We start from the raw sequence: 20,939 nt of genomic DNA, 5'->3' as shown, positions 1-20,939 counted from the left end.
TTGGATAAAGTTGGAAATTACCATGATATGGTAAAGGTAGGCTTGGATCTTTTGTGTGGCAGTTGACCGATTCCAGATTCTGTTACAATGCATTAACAAAGGTAGTCAATATGCCTTTTTAATTTGGTAATGATTTCTTGTTCCTTATTTATTTTTGTATTAGTAAACTTCTCTATGTATTCTTAGGACTTAATTTTGTCCTATGGTTTTGTTGGTTTTTTAAAATCAGCATTGGTGCATGACAGTTGTTTGAACATTAGTAATAGCACCTGCGTATCTTGTGAGCACTTAGCAAAATTTCATTTTTTAGATTTATAAAATTGCAGTTACTAGCTTCAAGCATCAACTAAATTAAACTAGTCTTTGCAAAATTAACCCATTTTCTTGGACTAAGTAATGTGTGTGTTCTTTTTTTGGACAGACAAAATATTGCTAGTCCTGTCTTACTAGTAAGTCAGTCCTCAGTCCTCTTGGAGGCTTTCACAGGAGTTTTGCAAAGTTGAATCAAGAACTGAAATTCTCCTAATAAATAGGTTAAAGGCACTTAAAGGATATTTCTAAAACGAAATCACTCTTTCTTTTCTTTTGTGGATCCACTAAACCCAGATGCCCTGCAACTGGTGGCATCTACTCAATGGGATGCCCTAGCACAGTCTGTTGATATTTCATTCCTTAATAGATACTCTGGAAAGCAGAGCCTGTATAATAGAAATAATATACGTGATGTCCTTCTCCACACCACTGAATATTGTATCTTTCAACATTTATGTGGACTATAAAATAAGATTTTATTTTTTAAAAAATGCCAACATTTTAGGGCTTGAGGAGAACCTGGCTTGCAACATCTTTGTAGGTGGGCTTTCACCTCGAGTGATAGGGTTCTCAAAGGATTTGATAGCAGTATGGTGCATGCTTTAACATCATGTAGAATGGGAACTGCAGTTGCACAGGATTTGAATTTTATGAACTTGACAAAAAGAGAGTATTTGAACAATAACAATGTCCTGCCATGTCATTTATGATATTTGGGACATTTCAGCATTTGAGTGCTTTTCTCCCCCCTTTCACCACAAATACAGTTGAACATTTCACGAATACTACTGAATGTATATAGGGGCTTTCTAACCTACAGGTCATTATTTCATCTTCATATTTTTCTAATGCTTAACGCAACCCTTTCCCCCCCCCCCCCCCAATAGTACCCACAATGTCCTGCCATAGACAAAGTACAGCCCTTGACCTGAACAGCTTATGCTCTTACACTGGGGACTTCTTTAGTATGAAAGGATGATGGCTAATTCATATTCAAAATGTATAGCTAGTAAGATAACCCAAAAGGGCAATGCTAAATTATATGTTGTCACATAGTCTTGGCTCCCATTGTTAGTGTACATTTAGTCACCGATCAGGCAAATGCTTTTACACATAAGTAATTTTACACATAAGTCTCATTGAAGTCATTGTGGGTACGTCTACACTACGGGATTATTCCGAATTTACATAAACCAGTTTAGCAAAACAGATTGTATAAAATCGAGTGCGCGCGGCCACACTAAACACATTAAATCGGTGGTGTGCGTCCACGGTCCGAGGCTAGCGTCGATTTCTGGAGCGTTGCACTGTGGGTAGCTATTCCGTAGCTATCCCATAGTTCCCGCAGCCTCCCCCGCCCCTTGGAATTTCCGGGTTGAGATCCCAGTGCCTGATGGGGCAAAAATCATTGTCGCGGGTGGTTCTGGGTAAATGTCGTCAGTCACTCCTTCCTCTGGGAAAGCAACGGCAGACAAGCATTTCGCGCCTTTTTTCCCTGGATTGCCCTGGCAGACGCCATAGCGTGGCAAGCATGGAGCCTGTTTTGCCTTTCTTGACTGTCACCGTATGTGTACTAGATGCCGCTGACAGAGGCAATTCAGCAGCACTACACAGCAGCATGCATTTGCTTTTGCATGACAGCAGAGATGGTTACTAGCCATACTGTACCATCTACCATGCCATAAATTGGCAAAAAGATGATCATGGTTACCAGTCCTTTTGCACTGCACCTTCTGCTACTGTTATAAAGTGCCCCTGGCTGAGATCAGCCAGGGGCGCAAAAGCCAAAATTGGGAATGACTCCCTGAGTCAATCCCTCCTTTTTGGTATCTAAAAATAGAATCAGTCCTGCCTAGAATATGGGTAAAGTGTACTATAGAACCAGTGTATCATAGAACCAGAGAGCACAGCTGCTCTGTGTCAGATCCCGCAGAAATGATGAGCTGTATGCTATTCACAGGGGGTGCTCCTGCAACAACCCCACCTGTTGATTCCGTTCTCCCCCAGCCTTCCTGGGCTACTGTAGCAGTGTCCCCCCACTTGTGTGATGAAGTAATAAAGAATGCAGGACTTGTTAGTGAGAAATGAGTGGAAGGCAGCCTCCAGCTGCTATGATAGCCCAGACAGGACATTAAGCAGTGTGGGGGAGAGGAGCCCAGCATCCCGCTGCTAGTCCAGGGACAATTGAATCTTTTCTTTACATATGAAGGGTGGGGGCTGATGGAGCTCAGCCCCCTGTTGCTATGATGAAGACGGTTACCAGCCATACTGCACCATCTACCAGGAAAAATTAGGAATTTTTTACACAGGCGCCCTTGATCGATCTCACTGATGCTAGTCAGCATGGTTACCAGTCCTTTTGCACTACAACATCTGCCAAAAGGCTGATGATGACGCTGGATATCAGCCATATTGTACCATCAGCCACCCATGGTGGGGGGGGGGGGAGCGAGGATGTTGGTGTTGACTGCTGCAGCATCGCATCTGTCTGCAGCATTCAGTAAAGATAGGGTGACATGTAAAAGAGTCAAGAGAGGATTGTTTTCCCTTTCACTTCTGGGGGTGGAGGGGGGCTGCGTAAATTGCCGAGCTATGCCCTGACCCACCGTGGACACTGTGTTTGACCCTAGAAGCATTTGGAGCTCAGCCAAGAATGCAAATGCTCTTCGGAGACTGTAGGACCTGTGGGATAGCTTGAGTCCTCCAGCCCCGCTCCCTCCCTCCCTCCATGAGCGTCCATTTGATTCTTTGGCATTCCGTTAGGCTTGTCACGCAGCAGTGCGCTGAGTCCCTCTGCTATGGCGTCTGTCTGGAGATTTTTTAAAAATGATTTTGAATTTCGTCTTCTGTAACGGAGCTCTGATAGAACAGATTTGCCTGCCCTTACAGCGATCACATCCGCATGGTCCATGCTGGAGCTCTTTCTTTATTTTGATTTTTAACTGCATCGCCACCCGTGGTGATCGGAGCTCCACGCTGGGCAAACAGGAAATATTCAAAAGTTCGCGGGGCTTTTCCTGTCTACCTGGCCACTGCATCCGAGTTCAGATTGCTGTCCAGAGCGGTCAGTGGTGCACTGTGGGATACCACCCAGAGGCCAATACCGTCGATTTGCGGCCACACTAACCCTAATCCGATATGGCAATTCCGATATTAGCGCTACTCCTCTCGTTAGGGAGGAGGACAGAAATCAATTTAAAGAGCCCTTTATATCGATATAAAGGGCCTCTTAGTGTGGACGGTTGTGGCATTAAATCGGTTTAATGCTCCTAAAACCGGTTTAAATGCGTAGTGTAGACCAGGCCTGTGACTGTTTGTGTGTACATAGATACTCAAATGCAGTGGTTCTCAAACTATTGTACTGGTGACCCCTTTCACCCAGCAAGCCTCCGAGTCTGACCCCCTCTTCTAAATTAAAAACACTTTTAAATATATTTAACACCATTATAAATGCTGGCGGCAAAGCGGGGTTTGGAGTGGAGGCTGACAGCTCATGACCCCCCATGTAATAACCTCGCGACCCCCTGAGGGGTCCCAACCCCCAGTTTGAGAACCCCAGCTCAAGTGTATTAGTGTTTGTAGGGCTGATATAGTAGTAACTGGATCTTGCATGCAGCGAGACTCATTGGTTTCTTGGCTTAGCATTGTACATCACTGTGTTTACATAGCCTGACTTGCATCCACTTCAGTATTATGATGCATCTGATTTCCTTCACTTCCTCTCATTCCACTTTACTTTTTCCTCCATAGGTATCAAATTAAACTGTTCTCAGTGGTAAAAAAAGCTGTTCTTTACTGATGAACAGGCAAGAGAAAAAACTTGATGGGAAGCCATTTTGCATAATTATTCTTTCTCCTCTTGAATCGCAGCTAACTCAGACAATGTCCTTTTAACTCATAATCATTTTGTCTTCATCTCTCAGGAGGCTGGTGCCACAGAGTCTTGTGTACTCTTTCTGAAGATTTTTGTTCTTTCAGTTTTTGATAGGTACTTACACAAGTATGATACTTTCTGGTATTCTAGACAGGCCAGAGGATTTGCAAGTCACATGTTCACCTTCAGCAATGGATTTCAAACTCCTCTAGCTTTTCTGCGATCTGCTTATTTTCCTTGGTTTCTTATTCGTGTTTGAAGGACACACGCAAACATGGGGAAACTGACTATACAGGGATAATCTGATTGAAAATAACTCTACACCAACCACTATCAAATGCACAAAGTTGGAAAAAATATATGTAAATCGTTTTTGAAAGAAATGGATCTTGCATGTTATAACAAATGTAAATAAAGGATGTTCAAATGGCATACTTCTAAATTGACGATGGCCCCATTTTGGAGTCAGATTAAATTGTCTTTTTGCAACAATTTCTGTCTCATGAGAACTGGACAGAAGTCTGTCCAGTGGTAAAAAGGACAAAACTCACCACCCTTTTAGCTTTCTCTAGAAGTCATGCTGAAACCAAGCAAAGATGCTTCTAAAGTATAACCACATCTTCTGCTGAAACCACTAGAAAATGGAGCTCCATATTTAAGATTTGGGTAGACCATAAGCTTTTGAAGTATTTATTTTTGGCAGGTGCACTTTTCAGGTGTTTCCAAATGGCTAACATCATCCGAATCTGTGGTTTGTTGGATATTTTTATTTAAAAGTATAATTTTGTTTTAATAAGGAACCATCATGCTTGACGAAATTACCTAATTGTTTTTCTCCATTAAAAATCCTAAATACATAAAGTCATTAATAGTGAAAGGTATAAAATAATGTAAAATGAAATATTAGAACAGGTGTGTGACATCTTGACTTTCTCAGATTCTGAAAATCGAGGAGGCTCTGTTCAATATAAAGCATGGTGGTGGTGGTTTAAAGATAACTGTAGAACAGATTGTGTCAGTCTTGCATTTGAAGAGTGAAAGTCAAATAAAAACTTTTGATAAATTGTCAGGTATTGGAATTGTCATCTACCTGTTAATTATTTCCATGCATGCATGTGGCTGCTGTAGGAAAATAAATGTTTCAGGGTTTTAAATAAGTAACCATTGCTGAGTTTGTCTTGGCACTCACTTTGCCATGTAGCAGTTTTTTCTGGTTGCTGACACATGGACTTGCTTAGATATATTAAACATTTTTTCTTGTTTGGCAAGTGCTGTAAGTGAAACAGACATTTGTTCACACAAGTCATGTAAAAATCTCATACTGTATGGATTGACAGTTTCAGACAAAAAGCTGCTTGGGAATTGTACAAAGATTAAGAAATCATTTGTTTTTGAGATCCAGCAGATTTTTTTAATTTTGGTAAATGGAATTATGAACTTAAGTTCATGAAATGCAAAAGTATATCTTCATGTCAGTTTTTGTTAGATTTAAAACTACTGAATTAAGAGAATGACCAGAAGAAGAACTCTTTGTAAGCTCGAAAGCTAGTCTCATTGGAAACCAGCAGAAACTGATCCAATAAAAGATATTACCTCACCTGGTTTGTCTCTAATATCCTGGGACCAACATGGCTACAACAACACTGCAAACAACTATTTTATTGAGCTATTTAAGGATGGAGGTTGAAGTAGGTGTTTAATTTTGTATAAATGTAAAAGCTCACTTAAGAACATTTCATTCTCCCTTTCAGATCTCTAGCTGGAAGAAAAATAAGCCATTCGATATAGGAGCCATGTTAAAATTGTTTTATTTATATTACAGTAGTGAGATCGGGATTCCACCATACTAGGCACTGAACAAACACAAAGTAAGGGTGTGTCTACACTACGGGATTATTCCGATTTTACAGAAACTGTTTTTTGGAAACAGATTGTATAAAGTCGATTGCACACTAAGCACATTAATTCGGCGGTGTGCGTCCATGTACTGAGGCTAGCGTCGATTTCCGGAGCGTTGCACTGTGGGTAGCTAGCCCATAGTTCCCGCAGTCTCCCCCGCCCATTTGGAATTCTGGGTTGAGATCACAGTGCATGATGGGGCAAAAACAGTGTTGCGGGTGATTCTGGGTAAATGTTGTTAGTCAATCCTCCCTCCATGAAAGCAACGGCAGACAATCATTTCGCGCCCTTTTCCCTGGATTGCCCTGGCAGACGCCATAGCATGGCAACCATGGAGCCCCTTTAGCCTTTTTTCACTGTCACCATATGTCTACTGAATGCTGTGACAGACGCGGTACTGCAGTGCTACACAGCAGTATCCCTTGCCTTTGCAAGTTAGCAGAGACGGTTACCAGTCATATTGTACCGTCTTTTGGAATGGAGTTCTGATAGAACAGATTCATCTCCCCATACAGAGATCAGCTTCAGTATCTCCCGTATGGTCCGTGCTGGAGCTCTTTTTTGATTCTGGGACTGCATGGTCACCTGTGCTGATTGGCGCTCCACACTGGGCAAATAGGAAATGAAATTCAAAAGTTTGCGGGGCTTTTCCTGTCTACCTGGCCAGAGCGGTCACAATGGTACAGTGTGGGATAGCGCCCGGAGGCCAATACCGTTGAATTGCGGCCACACTAACTCTATTCCAAAATGGCAATACCGATTTCAGCGCTAGTCCCCTCGTCGGGAAGGAGTACAGATATCGGTATTAAGAGCCCTTTATATCGATATAAAGGGCTTTGTTGTGTGGACGGGTGCAGGGTTAATGCGATTTAATGCTGCTAAATTAGATATAAACTCGTAGTGTAGACCTGGCCTAAGAGAAAATCTCTGCCTTGAAGAGTTAACAATCTAGAGTGTGGCTAGAATGAGAGAGGGACAGGAGCCCAGGTGGAGTGATACGAGCAGAGGGAGACACAGACAGGCTGGGGACACAGGATTAGAAGGGGCTGAAAGGGCTAAAACTCCATAATGCGGAATCACTTCTAGAACCCAAAACTGAACTTCGGAGTTCAGTCTCTGCAATCATCTGCTGTCAGCATATAGCTATAAAACCCAGTGGCAAAGACTGTGTGTCATTCTTCTCTAGGGTGTGTGCACACTGAGTATAATAGCTTGCTGCTGCTATCCGTTATTGTGTTAGCTCTAGTGCTAAAGGTCTGTTTGGTGGATAGTAATATCTGAACCCTGCTGATGACCCAAGTTAGGAGTCAGTATGGTTCCAAATAGAATTTCTCTTTTTTCAGTTTAAAAAAATATTAGGAATTTGCTTTTTTTTTAAAAAAAAACTGTGCAAAGTTAAGCACTCAAAAGTTAGGAAATGCCAGAATTAAGGTTACCTGAGCAACCTTAAATCCAGCCCTTTGTGAGTATGCATTATGATCCAGTCTTTTGGTTTGCTAGAGAGGCGTTGTAAATTATTGGTCTTTAACTGTTTCTATTGGAATTAAAAATAAATAAATAATGGAACACCTTTATAAAATGTTAAAAATTTGATTTTACAAAAACATTTGAGGCCAGATTCAACTTTTGACCTTTTTATTTTATGGAGTATTTTTTATAATGTAGTTCTTAGTATCCCCACTAACAGGTTTGAGAATACTATCACTATGTTTTGAATGGTATTCTTGTAGAGGATTTAGTAATAAACCTGTTCAGAGTAAGTAGAGTATCTTTCAGTCTGTCTCCCTTCAGTGCTTATATACCCCTAATTGCCGTAGTATGTGAGCATATCACAATCTTGAACGTGTTGATCCTGATAACACCCCTCTGAGATAGGGCAGTGTTACCCCATTTTACAGATGGGGAACAGAGATACAGAGAGACTAAGGGCTAGGCAAACTTTTTGGCCCGAGAGCCACATCTGGGTGGGGAAATTGTATGCAAGGCCATGAATGTAGGGCTGGGGTAGGGGGTTGGGGTGTGGGATCTGAGAGGGGGTGCGGTGTGGAGGAAGGGCTCAGGGCAAGGGTTTGGGGTGCAGGAGGGGGCTCAGGGCATGGGGTTGAGGTGCAGGGGGGGGGTGCGGGGTACGGGCACCGGCCCGGCCCTGCTTACCTCAAGCAGCTCCTGGGTAGCAGCGGCATGCAGCGAGGCTAAGGCAGGCTCCCTGCCTGCTCTGGCCCTGTGCCGCTCCCAGAAGTGACCAGCATGTCTGGCAGTGGCTCCCGGGGGTGGAGTGGGGTGGGGAAGGCGGTTCTGCTGCATGGTGCTCTCTCCTGCGGGTACCATCCCGAAGCTCCCATTGGCCGCAGTTTCCCGTTCCCAGCCAATTGGAGCTGCAGGGTGTGGTCCTGCAGTGAAGGGCAGCGCATGGAGCCTCTGTCGCCTCTCGCCCACCTCCCCCAGAGGCTGCAGGGATGTAGTGCTGGCCGCTTCCAGGAGCAGCGCAGGGCTAGGGCAGGAAGGGAGCCTGCCTTAGTCCTGCTGTGCCACGGGGCTGGCAATCCCGTGGGTCAGTTTGAAAGCCCTGACGGGCCGGATCTGGCCCGCGGGCTGTAGTTTGCCCTCCCCTAGGCTAGACCATAACAGGATTTAGGCATGTAATTGCTACTTTAGGCACCTAAATAAAAAATTTAGAATCTCAAAACCCTGGCTCAGCAACCACCTAAAGCTGTAGGTGCTTATGTTTCCACCAGTAAAGTCCCCAAGGTGTCTGAATTTCTGCTGATGGGCATATGCATAGCCACCATAGTTGTGATGCCACCAGGCTGCTTATCACCTTGGCTCCGGCAGTATCCTCAGAGTAAGTGTTCCCCCTCCTATCTTGCTTGCAGGCCCAATCCGCTAAGCATTCTCAGAGGCACTGTCTAAGAACATGCCTACTGGACTGGGCCCCACACGAAACACAGCGGACTAGGGTGTGTTGGTGCTTCCCTTATGCCCTAGAGCAGGCCTGCACAACATGTGGCCCGGGGACCGCATGCGGCCCACATGGGCTCACTGTGCGGCCCGCAGGGGTGAGTAGGCAAGCAGCGGGTGAGGGAGGGGGGCTGAGGAGGCAAGCAGGCGGGAAGTGGCGGGGGTGAGTAGGCGAGCCGGGGGACGGAGGAGGTGAGCAGGCGGGTAGTGGCGGGGGGCAGGTGAGCCGGCGGCGGGGGAGAGGAGCTGAGGAGGCGAGTGGTGAATCGGTGGCTGACCTGTTCTACTGATCTGGTCTTGCTCCCATCCCCTCTCCAAGGGTGGCAGCTGTCTGGAGGTGCTGCCTTCCACGTCTTGCTCATTCACCCCTCATTCATTCCAACAGGGCAATTGATTACAAAGTGAGGGGAAGAACTTATTCTACTTCTAGCAACAAGACATTTTTCTTTTACCTTAATTATACTACCTTAGGGCCCGCTATAACATATTACCAAGGTTCAATACCGCTGTTTCAGTGGAGCGGTGCTAGGGAAGGAGGGTTTGTTTCCAAGAGGCGGGTGGCACTGGGGGGAATTGTTTCGGGGGGGCTGGACGGCGCTGGGGAGGGGAGTCGGCCCTCAGCTGTTTTCTTTGAAGTAATATGGCCCTCGCCGCTTTATGAGTTGTGCAGGCCTGCTCTAGAGCCCAGTGGTAAGGACATTCATCAAGGATGTGGGAGATCTGGATTCAGGTCTCTGCTTGGAATCAGGTGGAGTGGGGATTTGAATCAGGGTGGGTCTCCCACATCCTCCATGTGTGCTCTAACCAATGAGCTATACGGTATAATAGGGCAGACCACCACTACCTGATCATCATCCTCCTTTTTGTGAGGAAAGTGCTGACCTGGCTCAGGCACCTGACTTCAGGAGAGAATTCATAGCTGTGAATCCAGCCCAGAGTTAGCTGCCTATTCCCTTTCAGGGGCCGGGCTTGGGCCCCACCCCTCCCCTTCCATTTCCTATTAGCTAGCTTAGGCAGCTCCCTGCTCAGCATGCAGGCTTCTTTGAATCCTGTTCCTGGGTGCCTAACTTGGGGCTAAGGATTCCACTGGTTAGCAAGGTTCCTGAAATTAGGCATTGCAATGCTGAGCCTAATTCCTCTTTGTGGATCTAGCATTAAACAGTTTGCCCAAGGTCACACACAGTCTGCAATGGAGCAGAGAACTGAACCTGGGTCTCTCAAGACCCTGGCTAGCACTCTGAACACTGACTGGACCATCCTTCCACTGTAGGTACAACTTTCCTCTTATTCTTCAGCTCAACTAATCAGAAGATTAAATTAGATTGACAGTGGGCTGTATCTTCTAGCAACAGCTATCCTCCAGTGAAGAAGGCTGCATTTGACCAGAAGTCCAGCCTTAGCCCTACCTAAGGGAACAATCAGAAGTCTGTGTTTGGGTAGAATTTTCACATTATTCTTGACATTTTCTATTCTCTTTATTTGCAAATGTGTCTGACTTTAAGCATGAGTAGTTCCATTGACTTCACTGGAATTACTTGTGCACTTTAGCCCTGATTCAGCAAGGGAATTTACATCCAAACACAGGGTTCTGATTTGGTCCCAGACCATCCAGGGGTTTAAAAATAATCTCCACTAACAGCTTGGTTGCATGTTCATGGAAGCAGTACATGGATTTGACCATGTATGTTTACACTTGTCTGCCCCATTTTGCTGGGAGGTAGCTGAATTCTGCACAAGCTGGATGTATCTGATGTTATGTGGGAACCCTGGTACTATGCTGCATCATTAGGATCTCAAGGCTATGGATAACTTCAACAAAAATCAGGTATATTGTCCTCAATAGCTAGTGCAAACACAGCCTCTGCTCAATCCTCGTATTGTCTCCCACTCCCAACAAGCACAACTACTGTCTTGATTGTTTGGATCAAACCTGCTTCACTTTATCCAGATCCTTACTTCTGTCAAAGACAGGGAGAGTAATGAGACTGTAGAATCTGGGTGTCATAGGTCTAATTAGGGTTGCCAATTTTGGTTGGCCATATTCCTGGAGGTTTCATTACACCACATAGTCTTTAATTAAAGATTAACCTTTAATTCCTGGAGATTCCAGGACAATCCTGGCGGGTTGGCAACCATGGATTTAAAGGTCATCAGCATGTTGACAATGCTGCAGCCCAAAATGCTCTCTGCCTCCCTTAGTGGCTTTACATACTTTTCAACAGAAGGAGGTCAGGTGGGATCCTGAGGGACCTGCACATTCCAGTGCCTTTGTGGAGGAGCAGCAGTTGTCCAACAGTATGCTCTGAGGGAAAGGAACAAATCTACAGAAGAGCCATTCCAACCAGCTGTATGGGAGGGGATGGCATTTAGTAACAGCTGTAAAATTCTTGTTCTCTCTTACTTCTGCCTTGTTTTTTTGCAGTTTGAAGAAAATGATCTGGTCTTTAGTTTCAGAAGGTTACTGACCCTTTTATAAAAAATGAATTTGACCATGGATAAAAACAAAAAATATTCTTGATTTTTGCTTTGAAGAATTTCTTTCATTTTATAATTCACAAAATTAAATTTCTGTAACACTGAAACAAGTTCCACAAAATGTGGAACTGTTCTTTCATGCAAGAGAGTCAGTAACTGCAAAACCATCTCCTGATAATACTCTCCTTCCAGCCATGAAATTTAGAATGATCTCAGACTCTCTGTTGGTATGTTTTTACTAATCAAATGCAGAAGTTGATAAATGCTCAGATCCTCCCTTCACTTTTAGTCTGTTTAATGCTAATTAAAAAGAATCATGACAAATGGAGGATTAGTTCTTGAGCCAGAGTGGGGATTATTAGTTTTTAAAAGAAATAGCTTGGAAAGGTTCATTGTTTAATGAAGAAATATATGGCATTCTAAAGCACCTTAGCCCATATGATACTGATTATAGTATGTGTTCTTTAAGATGACATTTCTTTCCATTAAGAATGTTGGCTTCACAGAGTTAGCCAATAGCTGCTCCAGTGTTTTGTTTTAAACACTGAGAAATTGACAGGGGGAATTCCATGTCATAAGTTCTGCATGGTCAAGCAACATAGATATCGTTGCAATAACAGACATTTTTGTCTTGTTCCTGAAATTCTTCTTGAGCTGGAAAGGAAAAAATAGCCATTTGCATCTCAAACTTGTTCTTAAAATCTTTTTTGCTGAGATATAAAGAATGTGAAGTACTTCTTCAGGTAAATTCAAACTTAGCTATAGGGGTGTCAGCTTTTATTTTTCTACTTCCACAGCTGCTCTCATTTTTAGAACACTTATAGTATGTTTTTGAGATTGCATTTTAATTAAAATTTAGTTTCTCTTGGGAAGTTTTGGGTGAACATGTATTGTGAAATACTGAAAACCCAAATCTGAATTAACTAAGTGAGATTTGTAAATTCATTAGTTTTTCAGCAATGTTTACCTTTCTTAAATTTATTGGGTTTTACTTTCCCTAGCTAAAATACTGCCTGAAGCATGCTAAAATGCATGATAATTATAAACTGTCTGTATAACCACTGCCATTGAGGATGGTATTCAGTTGGGTGTGTGGAACAAATAAATGTCAAGTCTTTTAGAATATAACTGCTATTTTCCCCTTGTATGCAAAAGTACAATGAATAGCTTTTGTCTGCCAAGCTGCATCTAAATTATAAAATCTTTCAAAGTCATACATGCAGAAACAGAGAATCTTGCCAGTTGTGTAAATAATAATTATTTACTTATCTGTCTTCAACCCCTTACTAAACATCCTCACAATATCCTGGGAGATAAGGGAGTACAGTAACTCCTCGTTTAACGTTGTAGTTATGTTACTGAAAAATGGTACTTTAAGTGAAATGATGTTAAGTGAATCGAATTCCCCAATAAGATTTAATGAAAATGTGGGAGGGTTAGATTCCAGGGAAATGTTTTTCACCAGATAAAAGACTATACAATATTATACGTATACACAGTATAAGTTTTAAACAAACAATTTAATACTGTACACAGCAGTGATGATTGTGAAGCTTGGTTGAGGTGGTGGAGTCGGAGGGTGGGATATTTCCCAGGGAATGTCTTGCTGCTAAATGACGAACTAACAGTTGGCTGAGCCCTCAAGAGTTAACACGTTGTTAATAGGTTTCAGAGTGGTAGCCGTGTTAGTCTGTATCAGAAAAACGAGGAGTACTTGTGGCACCTTACACCTGGTCCACACTAGCTCTTTAAATCGAATTTAGCAGCGTTAAATCAAATTAAGCGTGCACCCGTCCACACCAGGAAGCCATTTAATTCGACATAGAGGGCTCCTTAGTTCGACTTCGGTACTCCACCTTGACAAGGGGAGTAGCGCTAAATTCGACATGGCTATGTCGAATTAGGCTAGGTGTGGATGCTAATCGATCTTAGTAGCTCCGGGAGCTATCCCACAGTGCAACACTCTGTTGATGCTCTGGACGCCAGTCGGAGCTTGGATGCTCTGACCAGCCACACAGGAAATGCCCTGGGAAAATTTGAATTCCTTTTCCTGTCTGGACAGTTTAAATCCCATTTCCTGGTTGCTCATCGGGGCGAGCTCAGCAGCACCGGCAACGATGCAGAGCTCTCCAGCAGAGGAGTCCAGGCAATCTCAGACTAGAAAGAGGTCCCCAGCATGGACTGACCGGGAAGTCTCAGATCTGATTGCTGTGTGGGGCGATGTGTCTGTGCTTTCGGAGCTGCGCTCCAGCAAACGGAATGCAAAGACCTTCGAGAAGGTCTCCAAAGCCATGAGAGACAGAGGATACAGCCGGGATGCAATGCAGTGCCGCGTGAAAGTCAAGGAGCTGAGACAAGGCTACCAGAAACTCAGAGCAGCAAACGGACGCTCCGGAGCCCAGCCCCAGACATGCCGCTTCTACGAGGCACTGCATGCCATTCTCGGTGGGTCTGCCACCACTGCCCCACCAGTGTGCGTGGACTCTGAGGATGGGATAGTGTCGACGGACTGTTCCTCGGAGATGTTCGCGGACGGGGAAGATGAGGAGGACGAGGCAGTCGACGGCGCTTTCCCCCACAGCCAGGATCTCTTCCTCACCCTCTCTGAGATCCCCTACCAACCCTCCCCAGCCGTTACCACGGACCCTGAATCGGGAGAAGGATCAGTCCATAAGTGCTTTAAACAAGTTAACATTTATTTATTAAAAGCAGCTAAGACCAACGAGTTAACATTTTTAAAGTAATTAAACAGGTAGAGACATTAGGAGAACAGAAGGTCTACATACAGGGGGATGGAACTTTTATCTTCATAAGATATCTCCAGGAAACTCTCCTGGAGGTAATCTGAAAGTCTATGCAGGAGGTTCCTTGGCAGAGCTAGCTTATCGTGTGCCCCGAGGTAGCACACTTTGCCTTTCCATGCTACAAGCTGGAACTCCGGGACCATTGCCCTCACGAGCATGGCAGAGTAGGCCCCTGGGTGGTGGTGGCTTTCTTCCAGCATGCGCGCTCTCTCTGCCCGTGAGACTCTCCTCAGGGTGATCTCTCTCGCACACTCCTGCATGAAATTAGAGTAATTGGGGTACTATTAGTAATGGGAGCGCTTAACTGTTCCTTTGCATAACAAGAAGCCTCACTTAACAGCCACGTGCTGCAGTCTACAGAGTGGCAGCATACAGGGATCTTTCCCAGTGAACAGCCGCGAGGGGGTGCAACAGGGGCCGAGTTTATGCTTTCAGGATTGCCTGCATCAAGAGGACAGAGCTGTACATTCACTTCTATGAATCCAAAAGTGTTTGGCTTACCATGCCTTGCTGCTACACGAATTCTTCTTTCCTGCAAAGGTTCTCTGATCTGCAGCCCAATACCCCAGGCAATGAAAGCGCATTCAGAGAAATCGAACTTTCCATTAGTGAGTGCGCATGAGACAGGTGCTGTGCATACTCTTGTTCACAGACACCGAGTAGACTATGTTTCTTTGTTTAAAAAATGTATCATTGTAAGAAATTCACTACCTTTTTGACATCACACAGGTGCAACTGTATCACGACCTGATGCACCATGCCCCTCACAGATGATGGCGCAAACTAGAAGGCGTAAGAAAAAGACAAGGGACGAGATGTTGGCTGAACTTATGGGCTGCTCCAGAGCCGAGGCAGACCAGCAGAGCCAGTGGAGGGAGAACCTCAGTCAGCAGCACCGCTCACTCTGCGAACGGGAGGACAGGTGGCGTCAGGAGGACCAGCAGGCGACTCAAACGCTGCTTGGACTAATGAGGGAGCAAACGGACACGCTCAGGCGCCTTGTCGATGTTCTGTAGGACCGCAGGCAGGAAGACAGAGCCCCCCTGCACTGTATCTGCAACCGCCCACCCCCGCCTCAAACTCCAATCCCCCCCTCATCAAAAATAACAAGAAGGAGGGTCACCAGGGGCCGTGAAAACTGTCACTGCACCACAGGACAGTGTTAAATTACCCAAAAGCTATCAGTTACTACATTTTGAAAAGTCCTTCCCTTACTGTGTTCTTGATTATTAAAAGTAGTTTTCTGTTACTTACTTTTTCCGTCATGGTTTTTTACACAACGCTGTGTTAGATGTCTTGGGTGGGTCGTTGGGTGGTTGAGGGGGTAGTGTAATGCATAGGACAGTCACCTTTAGCAGGGTACAGAGACGGGGGCTGGATCAGCAGCATGTCACACACACAGTGCAGTCAGTAGGCGGTTAGCTGGTATGGGAGGTGGTTTGCAGGTTTTCTGTCGTTGGGGGTGGTACGTGCATTTGTAGCGGGGGAGGGGGGTTACAGATGTCATGCAACGGTCCCTGTAATGGACCGCAGAGCCACGCAGCAGAGGAATCTGTATCCGTCCTCCCCCGCAACAAGGCCACATAGCCCCCGCACACAGAGTCCAAAAAAGGAGGGATGGCAGGATCCGTTGAAACAACCAGTCCGGCACTGCTGACCGGTCTGGGAGCGGGAGCATGTCAAACCTCGACTTTAGAGGCGGTCTTTACATGACCACACACCCTACCCAGCACAGTGTGCGTCCCAGTTTCAACCCTTTAACGCAAAGTCATCAATAAAGACACCGTTGTAAAGCTACAGTGGAGCACATACTTTAATTTTTAAATGTGTGTTAGAAGTTGGGGAAGCGGGGTGGACGGGATATGTAACTGCAGAGGCTAGTCAACAGTAACTTGGTAAAGAAACAGGGGCAGGTTCAGCTTCTCTGTGAAGAAACTGAACAGTCACAGTTCACGCTGCTCGCTGGTACTTGAAGAGTTCCTTGTCGCTGTGCAAGGTGCTTGCATAGGGCGTGACGAGCCAGGGCATTAGCGGGTACGCTGGGTCCCCTAAGATCAGTATGGGCATCTGCACTTCCCAAGCGTTATTTCGTGGTCCGGGAAGAAACTACCTTCCTGCAGGCGTCTAAGCAGACCAGAGTTCCTGAAAACACGCGCGTCATGAACTTTGCCTGGCCACCCGACGTTGATGTTGGTAAAACGTCCCCCATGGTCCACCACTGCTCGCAGCACCATTGAAAATTAGCCAAATTTCTCAGCAGCTGACTGCGGAAGAGGTGGACGATAAGTTGCGAGGAGCTGACAGCGGCCACAACTGCAGCGGGATCCGTGCTTGCAGTGCTGTGGCGCCCGTGCTGTCACTGAGAAGAAAAGTGCACGAACAGATTGCCAGCTGGCGCTTTCAGGGAGGGATGCTGGGCGTGATTGACGGTTCAATGATGACAGTTACCCAAAACCACCCTCCACACAATTTCCCCCCCCAGCATGCATTGGTGGGAAATCCCAGCATTCCAATGGGCGGCGGGGAGTGCGGTGAACTGTGGGATAGCTTCCCACAGTGCACCGCTTCCAAAGTCGACGCTTCGCCCGTTACTGTGGACTCACACAGTCGAACTAGTGTATTTATTGTGGATACACAACTTCGACTTCATTAGGTCGATTCCAGAAATTCGAATTAAGATGAATCGAAATAGTCTTGTGGTGTAGACATACCCTTAGAGACTAACAAATTGATTTGAGCATAAGCTTTCATGTGCTAAAACCCACTTCATCAAATGCATGGAGTGGAAAATACAGTAGGCAGATATATATACACTGTACATGAAAAGATGGGAGTTGCTTCAAGAATTATAACATTCAAAAACCAGTTGGAGAACACTTCAGTCTCCTTGGACACTCAATAACAGACTTAAAAGTGGCAATTCTTCAACAAAAAAATTTCAAAAACAGACTCCAATGAGAAACTGCAGAACTGGAATTAATTTGCAAACTGGACACCATCAAATTAGACCTGAATAAAGACTGGGAGTAGAGGGTCACTACAAAAACTAAAAACTAATTTCCCCCTACTGTTACTCACGCCTTCTTGAAATGGGCCACCCTGATTACCACTACAAAAGTGATTTTTCCTCCTGTTGATAATAGCCCACTTCCACTTTAATTGTCTTATTAGAACTGACCCCCCACTTGGTAAGGCAACTCCCATCTTTTCATGTACTGTGACTATATAGCTGCCTACTGTATTTTCCACTCCATGCATCTGATGAAGTGGGTTTTAGCCCACAAAAGCTTATGCCCAAATAAATTTTTTAGTCTCTAAGGCGCCACAAATACTCCTTGTTGTTTTTATTGTTGTTAATGTAGCCTCACACTCTACAAGGCAGCATGAATGGAGGGAGGAGACACAATAGATGCATGGCAGTGGCCGCAAACATTCCCTGTGGAAACTGAACATGATGAACCCATGCTATCCCACTGGAGTGCACCACTCCCTCCACTTTCCAAAGTGCCGGGGGGAGAGGGAGGTGTGCATGTGTGTGTGTGAGTGAGAGACCATGTGTGTGTGTGCGTGTGTGTGTGAGACGCGCATTGCCCCTTTACGCTGACCCCACTCCAAGTACACTGCCTTTTAAAGTAGATCAGCAAGTTGAGACAACAGCTGCTGCCAGCAAGCTCCCTCCATCCTGAGCCCTGTCCTGTTCCTCTCCCCTGCCCCCCCGTGGAGATGGGGTACAGGAGTGTGGGGAGGGGGACACCCTGACATCAGCACTCCTCTTCCCCCCACCTCCCGCACAGCAAGCAGGAGGCTCCCAGGAGCAGCTCCAAGGCAGAGGGCAGCACACAGCAGTGGGGGGAGGAACACCTGAACTGCCCAGCAATTGATAGCCTGCCGTGCGGCTGCCACACAGGGAATTTAGGGTAGCTGATAAGGGGGCTGCCGGTCCATCCAGGTTCCAAGCTCCTCCCACCAGTTAGCTCCAATGGGTTGTTCTTCCTGCAAGCAGTGGACAAAGTAGGCGGCTGCCAAACAACATTATAAGGGAGCATTGCACAACTTTAAACAAGCATGTTCTCTAATTGATCAGTGACATAACAACAAAACAACGTTAACCGGGATGACATTAAGTGAGGAGTTACTGTATAATTCCCATTTCACAGATGTCCAGACTGAGGCACAGAATGACTTGCTGCTCAAGGTTGCAGCTGGAGTATAAATCAGAATGAGGATTAGAACACAGTATTGCCCCAAATCACGATTTTCATGTAAGTCTTTGTGATAGTGGTGGGTTTTTTTCTTAAGGCCCGAGCTGTTAGTCTTGTTGATTTACATGAGGATTTAAAATTTTTCTTGATAAACTTTCTAGCCCTCATGGTTGCAGCAAAGCTTGAAAACTTGACCTGAGTGCATTCTAAATGGTCTTCAACTGGAGGACAAATAAAAATGAAAATGTATTATTTTGAATCTTTGGTTTTCTAAAAAAATCAAATCTCATGATTTTGTAGGCTTGGTTCATGATTTTTTTTTTTTAATACTTCAGGTTGGCAGTGCTGAATACATGAGTATGTGAACTCCTAGTCCAGTATTCAGAAAATTTCCCTTTTATTTTGCTGATGAGATTGAAAATCTTTAGACCTATTAATAGAAAACCTATTAAAGTCACACCCTCCTTTCAAATCCTTCCCAACAATTTTAAATAGTTTCAACAAAATAGCTTCAGTAAAATAGATTAACTCACCAATTTCTTTTACTCCATGCCATTTTAAAAGCACTTTGTTCTTCCACGTTCTGTGCTTTCTCTGTGAAATGCCGCACAGCTCTTAAATGTCCAGAACTCTCACTTCAGCTGAGAGTTGCCTTTTGTAAGTAAGACATAGGACATTTTATTCAACATTTCCCCAAAAAGGCACTTTTTGGGAGGTGATGGGTTGTTGGTTTAAAAATCTGAATTGTTCTGTTTTGGTTTTGCGGTTGGGGTTCAGTGATGGGGAAAATATTAGAAACAGAAAATTAAGTGTAGTGCTCAAGAGACTTAGTGAGGCTTGGTGCAGGTAGGAGCAGGGCTTGCAGGGAACGAATGTCTTCAAACTGTGCACATAATTCATCTCAGACCTGAATGCTATGCACTGCTGATCTGAGCCTGCTAATCATCCCAGATTGTGATCTTCTGATGTGACCATGTATTCAGTAGGTGCTAGTCGCAGATGATCAGTTTATACTTGTGTCCTAAAAAAGAGGTAAGGTTTCCAGAAATAGGTGGCTTGGGGTCTGAAAGGTCTGTGCTGTCTAGAAGAATACTGTGGTCTGCGACTAGAACTGCAACAGCTGAGAGTCTATTTCCAAACTATTTTGGAAGGGCCTACTTAACTGAAGGAGCTTCATTCAGACGAAAAGAAACGCTCTTTTCAAGGAGAGTGAGCTGTCTGTTCTGTATGTTGTTGCCAATGAAGTTGTTGGATGCATTGGTTGGCTTGTTGTATTAAACAGCTAATTTAAGTTTCCAAACAGTTTTGTTTCTGTTCAGCGTCCTGATTTGTTTCTTTGTTTGCTTTTTAGGGCATAAAATTAATACCTATTGGAGAACATTATCCAAAAGCTACCTTTTCAAATGGGGGAATATAAGAGTATGTTTCTTCTTCTTTTGTGGCTACAGAACTAAGTTCTGTTACTGAGTAATTATTTATTTTGCTTTAAATAGCAAATACACCATGCAAGGATGTAGGATCTCTGACACCTAATTAATACTACAGCAAAACCCTACCATCATTAAAATAATTATTCAGAAATGAACTCTGTCAGCCTGTCACCTACAAAAAATAGCTTCTTTCTCTGTAGGTCTTCAGATGTCATAACCAACACATTAAACTCCCCTCAGAGGCCCTTTGGCAACCAGTGCAGATCAAAAGCACTGGTATTATGATGCTTGCGGATACCCTGCTCAAGAAGCAAGTTATTGTGTTCTGCACTGGTTTCAGTCTCCAAATGATTTAGATTAAATGTTGCATCTTGTGATACAATATTATACAAATTATTCCTTTTGTTGCAAATATAGAGACAGTATTCCTTTCAAATGGTGGCAACATATCCTAGTCCATAGACTACTAGACTAAAACACAGCAGACCTAGGTTGTAGTCCCAGCTCTGCCACTGGCTTGCTCAGTGACATTGGGCTAATCACTTTCCCTCCCTGTGCCTGAGTTTCCAGATCTGTAAAATGGGGATAATGATGCTGACCTCCTTTGTAAAGTGCTTTGAGATCTACTGATGAAAAACAGTACAGGTATTATTTTATTTTATTAGAGAGGCAGCCAAAATAAAGACAAATTTCTGCAAAGTGTTGACAGTTGAGCATATTAAATACATTGTTTTTGTCTGTTACCTTTGGTTATATTTCATCACAGATATTTTTAAATCACCTCATTATACAAATTTTAAAAACTTAGGAAAGTGATGTACAGTATGTTGCTGCTGTGTATAACTAATGCTAGAAATTGTCAAAGCCAATTGGGGATTTAGCTGCGCAACTCCCATTAAAAGTAGAAATATCAACATTATTACCCAAACTGTAGTTTGGCCAGGAAACATGGATTAACATGACTGCTCTTGTGAGTTAGACCTAT

The 20,939-nt window shown here is 44.4% G+C and overlaps 1 protein-coding gene across 2 annotated transcripts in view; it reads left to right on the top strand.

Annotated features, from left to right (window-relative positions):
• The window catches only part of EMC2 (ER membrane protein complex subunit 2), a 71,500-nt gene that overhangs the window by 27,272 nt on the left and 23,289 nt on the right, over positions 1 to 20,939 (top strand). The window lies entirely within an intron of this gene.

Source organism: Mauremys mutica, chromosome 2 (assembly GCF_020497125.1).
Source record: "Mauremys mutica isolate MM-2020 ecotype Southern chromosome 2, ASM2049712v1, whole genome shotgun sequence".
Classification (NCBI taxonomy): Eukaryota; Metazoa; Chordata; order Testudines; family Geoemydidae; genus Mauremys; species Mauremys mutica.
This window is presented reverse-complemented; position numbering and strand designations above follow the sequence as displayed.